Consider the following 6,000-nt stretch of genomic DNA (forward strand, 5'->3'; position numbering starts at 1 on the left):
TCCTTTAAAAAACAAATGTCAATGAAAGAAGATGTGGTACATTATGTTTCATATTAGTCTTAGATGAGAAGAAACATTTTTGTTAAGATTTATGTAAAGGTTTATATGTCAAATTTCCTGCGGTGTGACTGCAATGCTTAGGTTCATTTTATGGTGTCCTGTGGTGTGACTGCTCTTATAGGAGAAAAAAAAAGTTTTTTATTAATGAAAACACATATTAAGATTAAACACAATATCATTATCAAGTTAGCATGAGCTCAGATGTCAGTCATGTATACAAAAGGATTAAAATGGCCATAATGCAGTGAATTCCCTGTGGTGTGATTCCATTTTCCTGCGGTGTGACATGCCTATGCTATGTGTTGATGCAGGACACATTTTCCCAAAAATGGCAAAAATAAGGTGGAAATTCCACAGACCACTAAGTGCTTTATTTTTTTCTATTTTCTTCCAATTTTTATCCATCATTTTTTTCAGGAATTTGAAAAACTTTTTTTTTTTTTTGCGTTACGCCCTTAACCCTGTGAAACCTGAACCATGAAAGCAATGAGAGAAAATTCTAATTTTTTGGAATTTGCTTCAATATTGGTCCCTTATAAGAAATGTAAAAAAAAAAATCAAAATTTTGTTAAGGTCACTGAGATATTTAATGCATCATATATGATGCATCAGGCTTTTAATGAATGAAAATTCCAATTTCATGACCATTGAAAAATGACTTTTAATGCATTTACAACTTTTTTTTAATTTAAAAAAGTTGTCAGACAATTTAATTTGAGGATTATCTTTAAATATTTAGTGAGATCCTGCCATTTTTTTAAGCCTATCCTTGTTTTAGCAGGACCATATTTTACATTTCCCACAGCCTGGTTAGGTAATTTTTAAAATCTATGTAAAAACATAGCTGATCGAATGCTCAACAACCTATTTATGAGTGTAATATAGATCATTATTCATTTTTGATGTGTAATTTGAATATATGGATCCATTACTACAATTGGACCATTTCTCCATTCACTTCAATGCATTTTTTACGAGATCATAATTTCAACATTTTGCATTACATTTTCAAAATTGCAAGTAAAACGTGTTTCTTAAGGCAATATCTTTGTCTTGAAGTAAAACAACTTGTGTGTTTTGTTAAACGATCGTCGTGGTATGCTTTGTAAGTTTCCCTATGGAGCAAATGCATTGATGGCTGACTTCCTGCCACCGCCGGATGGTGCTTATATGTCTCATCAGTTTTAGCACGATCTCTCTGCAACACGGTGTAAAAATATAAACTCTTCCTTGCTTAATTGCACAAAGCAAGTGTTCAAATTAAAGGATGTAGAGTGATATTTCGGAAATTTGTACACAAACCTTATGCAATTTGACGAAATCTCAGCGTCGGTCAGGGAAACCGCTTCTACCCCATTTTCCTGTTTTTCGCCGAGCTGTGGTCAACTTGTTGTCGACCGCTGCTCTCTTGTGGCGGTTTCCGCGTACTGCAGGACGTTTGGAAATGACACGCAGGATGTTTTTCAGATCGATTTTTTTTTGTGTCAGCGTGGAGAGGGCTTTGAATTTGATGAGACATATATGATGCATCCGGCGCGATAGGGTTAAACGTCAACCACCCACATACAACGTTAATGCCTGCATAAGTAACTTGTAAGGCATGTACTAAGCAAACGCTAAGGCTTACTATGTCCTTACTAAGGTTAAATTGGTAATAAATCCCTTATTGTGCATTAACAAGACATTTGCGAATACATGCCTAACAAATGTTAGATTTTGCTTAGTACATGCCTTACAAGTTACTTAGGGACTGTACGTTATTTACCGGGGGGGGAGGGCTGGTGCGCTGGAAGTCCGGTCAAAAAAAAAAATCATGCCCCCCCCCCCTCCACCTCAATTTTTTCCCCATGGCCCTCCCCCCACTTCAATTTTGTTTTCCCATGGCCCTCCCCCTACAGGTACAAAAATGTAATATGTAAAATTGGTAGATGAACAACCATCATGACAACAGTCAGAGTAGCCTACATCAAGGGCGGTTGTCTGCACTATTATGTGCTATCGATATCAGTGGATACCTATGAGAAGCCGCTAGAATCTACCTCTGCGGCTGCATGGGATGCCTAACTCCACTGTCACCAAGACAAATTGCAGGGACGCAGGAACTCATTTTGACCAGGGGGTGCTGTGGTCAGCGGAGGGTCTGGGAGTCCTCTCCCAAAAAAAAATGTTTTTTTTAGATGCAATTTCCTGCATTCTAATCAATTTTAGGATGAAGAATGGCGAATCCCATCTGACTAACTTCTTCATGTTTTATGTAGCCTAACCAAGGATGACTAAATTTTACCTTTTTTTTGTTTAACATTTCACTTCAAAATTATTAAGTTCTTCTTGTGGAAGGGAAACGCGCACCTAATGTGGAGGTGAGGGCGTGTTCAAGAGCAAATAGCGCTGCCGTGACAGTTTCTCTCTTCTCCATACGCAGTCTAGGCCTACAATGTGTGAAATTAGTAGAAATGCATGAATAGGCTATGCGATGCACTTGTGAGAGGTGACCGGGCTTTCAAACAATTTAGATTTTCTTGCAATTGCGACTGTATATCTCAAGATGCATATCAGGACCCCTGTCTCCCCACCCGCGCACAAAAGCACGCACGCACACACAGACAGGCATAGGCCTACTGCTTCCCGAATGTGATCACACTCTGACGGCCAAATAGTTTGTGCTGTGATCGGCGACAGAAGTAAGTTAAGCGTCAAAGCAGCTGGTGCCATTGCTGGCTATTGATACAGGGAGAGTGTGAAAGCCACCTTTAGTTTGCATTTGACGTTGCCCATATTTAAGACGCACTAAAAGGTGCCGCTAAACGGTGGTCAAATCAGCAGCAAGAGGCAAAAGGAACAAATCGCCACCACTACAAAAGTCCAAAATATCTAACAATAGCACAGCCATTTCACACCGTTCACCATTCAACTTTGGCAATTATGATAGACAAGCCACACACACCATCGGCTGTGCTAGATTCACCCCATAGCCAACTCCGATGCTAAGATAGACTTCACCAGCAATAGGCAAGACCTAGCCTACCAATGTGCTACTACGAATCCAATCTCCACCGCAAGAAACAAAAGTCACTTCTTACCCGACACGATGCACAATTTTGGTGACATTCCCTTCTTCCGTCGCACTTTAAATTCACCTAATTCCTTGCTTAGTTGGTCCGTTTTTGATCACCAAAGTGATAAAACTTCTCTTCACAACAAGTTAGCTCCTCCAATGGGTTTAAGACCGTGTATGTTGATGCATGCCCAAGCCAACATATCGCTGTTAATACCACTTTTATTACTACCTTGACACCACAAACTAAACAAAACAAACGTCTCTCTCGGCAGTGCTATGCGACCATGCTCACGGGCATTTTCTATGATGCTCAATGTTCCTCCGTAGCACTAGCAATCCTACAGTGAAAGAGAGTCAGCGCGGGCAATCTACAGTAGCTGCACCTGAGAGTTTTTGATTACAGATACACGCTTCAGTGCTATATGCACCCGGGACCTTGCATCGCTTTGCGATGTGTTTCAGAGCATTTTTTAATTATTATTTTAAAAAATAAATGAAAATAAAATAAAATAAATTCGGTTTTTTTTTCCATGGCCCTCCCCCTAACTCCGTTTTTTTTTGCCATGGCCCTCCCCTCCACCTCATTTTTTTCATCATGGCCCTCCCCCCCCCTACGCACCAGCCCTCCCCCCCCAGTAAATTACGAACAGTCCCTTATATAGTGACATTGTATGTCAAGTCAAGTCAAGTCAAGTCAAGTTTATTGTCAATTTCTTTACATGCACTGGTCATACAAAGAATTTGAAATTGCGTTTCTTGCTCTCCCATGCAGACATAGACTAATCTAGGTAAGGACATAGACAGTATAGACATAGACAGTACTCATACATGGACATAGACAGTATGGACGTAGACATTGCTCATACAGACATTTAAAGTGCAAGACTGGACAACAGAAGACTTGTAGAGAACATACATTAAGAGGAGGTATTTTGTTGTGCTTTTTCTAAAAGTCCTTTATAGCGTTCTGACATAGTAATAGTAGCATTTGAAGAAAATAAATAATTAAAAAAAGGTTTTATTAAATACACCAGCAGCAGTATGTGTGTGTGTGTGTGTGTTTGTATGTGTGTGTGTGTGTGTGTGTGTGTGTGTGTGTGTGTGTGTGTGTGTGTGTGTGTGTGTGTGTGTGTGTGTGTGTGTGTGTGTGTGTGTGTGTGTGTGTGTGTGTGTGTGTGTGTGTGTGTGTGTGTTTAGTGCAGGTAGAAAGTGCGGTGTGCGTCTGTGTGTGTGTACCTGTGTATGTGTGTGTGTGTGTGTGTGTGTGTGTGTGTATGTGTGTGAGTATGAGTTGTGTGTCAGTGTGTGTATGTTTGGGTTTTGTGCAGAAAGTGCAGTGTGCTTGTGTGTATGTGTGTGTGTGTGTGTGCATGTTTTGAGTTAGTGCAGGTTGAAAGTTCAGTCACAGATGTAGTAGTGCAGGTGGAATGTTCAGTCGCAGATATGGTGGTGGGGATGAGGGGGGGGGGGCGTTGTCAGTGGCCTGGCTGGCTAGAGGCTGACAGTGAAGGGAGAGTGGGTTGAGTGTTCAGTATCTTACTGCTAGTAGATGTATCCCTAAAATAAAGTGTTACCCTATTTTTTTTTAATCCACCATGACACTTTACTGAAATTGTAATACAAAGCAACTTACAATTATTTATTACATGGTATTGGTTATAGTCCCTGGAGCAATGTGGGGGGCTGGGTTTCCTTGCTCAAGGGCATTTCAGGCGTAGGAATGGAATTTGAACCCGTAACCATCTGATTCCCAGACCTACTCCCTCCCAAAATGTTAGTTAGGACATGGTCAGAGGACATTCAGATGAGATTCTTGAGAAATACTCTCTATTTGAAATCCAGGGTTTCGCGTTGCAGTAATTCAGCCATTCAGCCATTCAGCTCGTCATTTCAAAGAAGGGCATTGAAACCGGTAGTATCGCTGCTAACACCCTGGCCATGAGCGGTAGTCATTCAGACTGGCATAATGGCATTAACCATGAGGCTAATGAGTCCTTTATATCCATCATGCTATGACTGGGAAGTGGAAATTACACTGCATTGGAAATGGGGCCAGTTCTGAGGGGGAAAATGAAATGGAATGTGGTCCGCAACGCACACTTGCTCGTTCCCATTTTGCTTTTCTTTTTGTTAAAATTAACCGTTGAATATTTTCGAGCTTTAGCTCCTCATCAAACAGCAGCTGGGAGATGTGGAATTCAGCCTCTTCACACAGCTCATCAGGAGCAGTCTTCTCTGGTCATGTGAAGCCTGTCCTTAATGGTACAGGGTGCCAATGCCATTTTAGAATTACTTTTTGTAAAACTTAAGAATAACTGTGTTTTTAAAGCATAATTAGTGAATTATGAAGTAGCTTGAATAAAATAACATTTACAAATGTTTGTAACTGAATAAGGAATACTATGATGATATCTGTACATTTGTACACATAAAAAACAGGATCGACTCACTGAAGCCTCTCCTCAACCCATTTAAGCCTGATGCTGCGTATACGCTGCATTGACCTAGAGCAGTGTTGCCAGATGGAAAAAGCTGAATTATCGTACCAAAATCTCAAAGTGATCATTTTTTAGGGCTTTTTGGGAGGAAATTATCGTACAAGACCCAAATTGTTGTTTCAAAGAATCTAAATGAACTGAATGACAACTGAAATTATCGTACATCATGTTTTTTTGATCGTACAGAGGACAAAATTGACAAAATTATGGTACAAATACGATAATTATCGTACATCTGGCAACACTGACCTAGAGGCTCCTGGAGCTGCATGGACGCTGCACTCAGGCTCTTGAGATCTGAGGGTTTTATTTTATTAAAAGTGTGGGTATGTTAGACCTGAATGATTCTAATGCAAGATGTTGAGGACCCTAGTTTTTAAATGC

At 40.3% G+C, this 6,000-nt stretch overlaps 1 protein-coding gene across 1 annotated transcript in view; it reads left to right on the forward strand.

Annotated features, from left to right (window-relative positions):
• Positions 1-6,000, forward strand: part of man2a1 (mannosidase, alpha, class 2A, member 1) — a 94,769-nt gene that overhangs the window by 18,118 nt on the left and 70,651 nt on the right. The gene's annotated exons all lie outside the window — the stretch shown is intronic.

This window comes from Engraulis encrasicolus, chromosome 11 (genome assembly GCF_034702125.1).
Source record: "Engraulis encrasicolus isolate BLACKSEA-1 chromosome 11, IST_EnEncr_1.0, whole genome shotgun sequence".
NCBI lineage: Eukaryota > Metazoa > Chordata > Actinopteri > Clupeiformes > Engraulidae > Engraulis > Engraulis encrasicolus.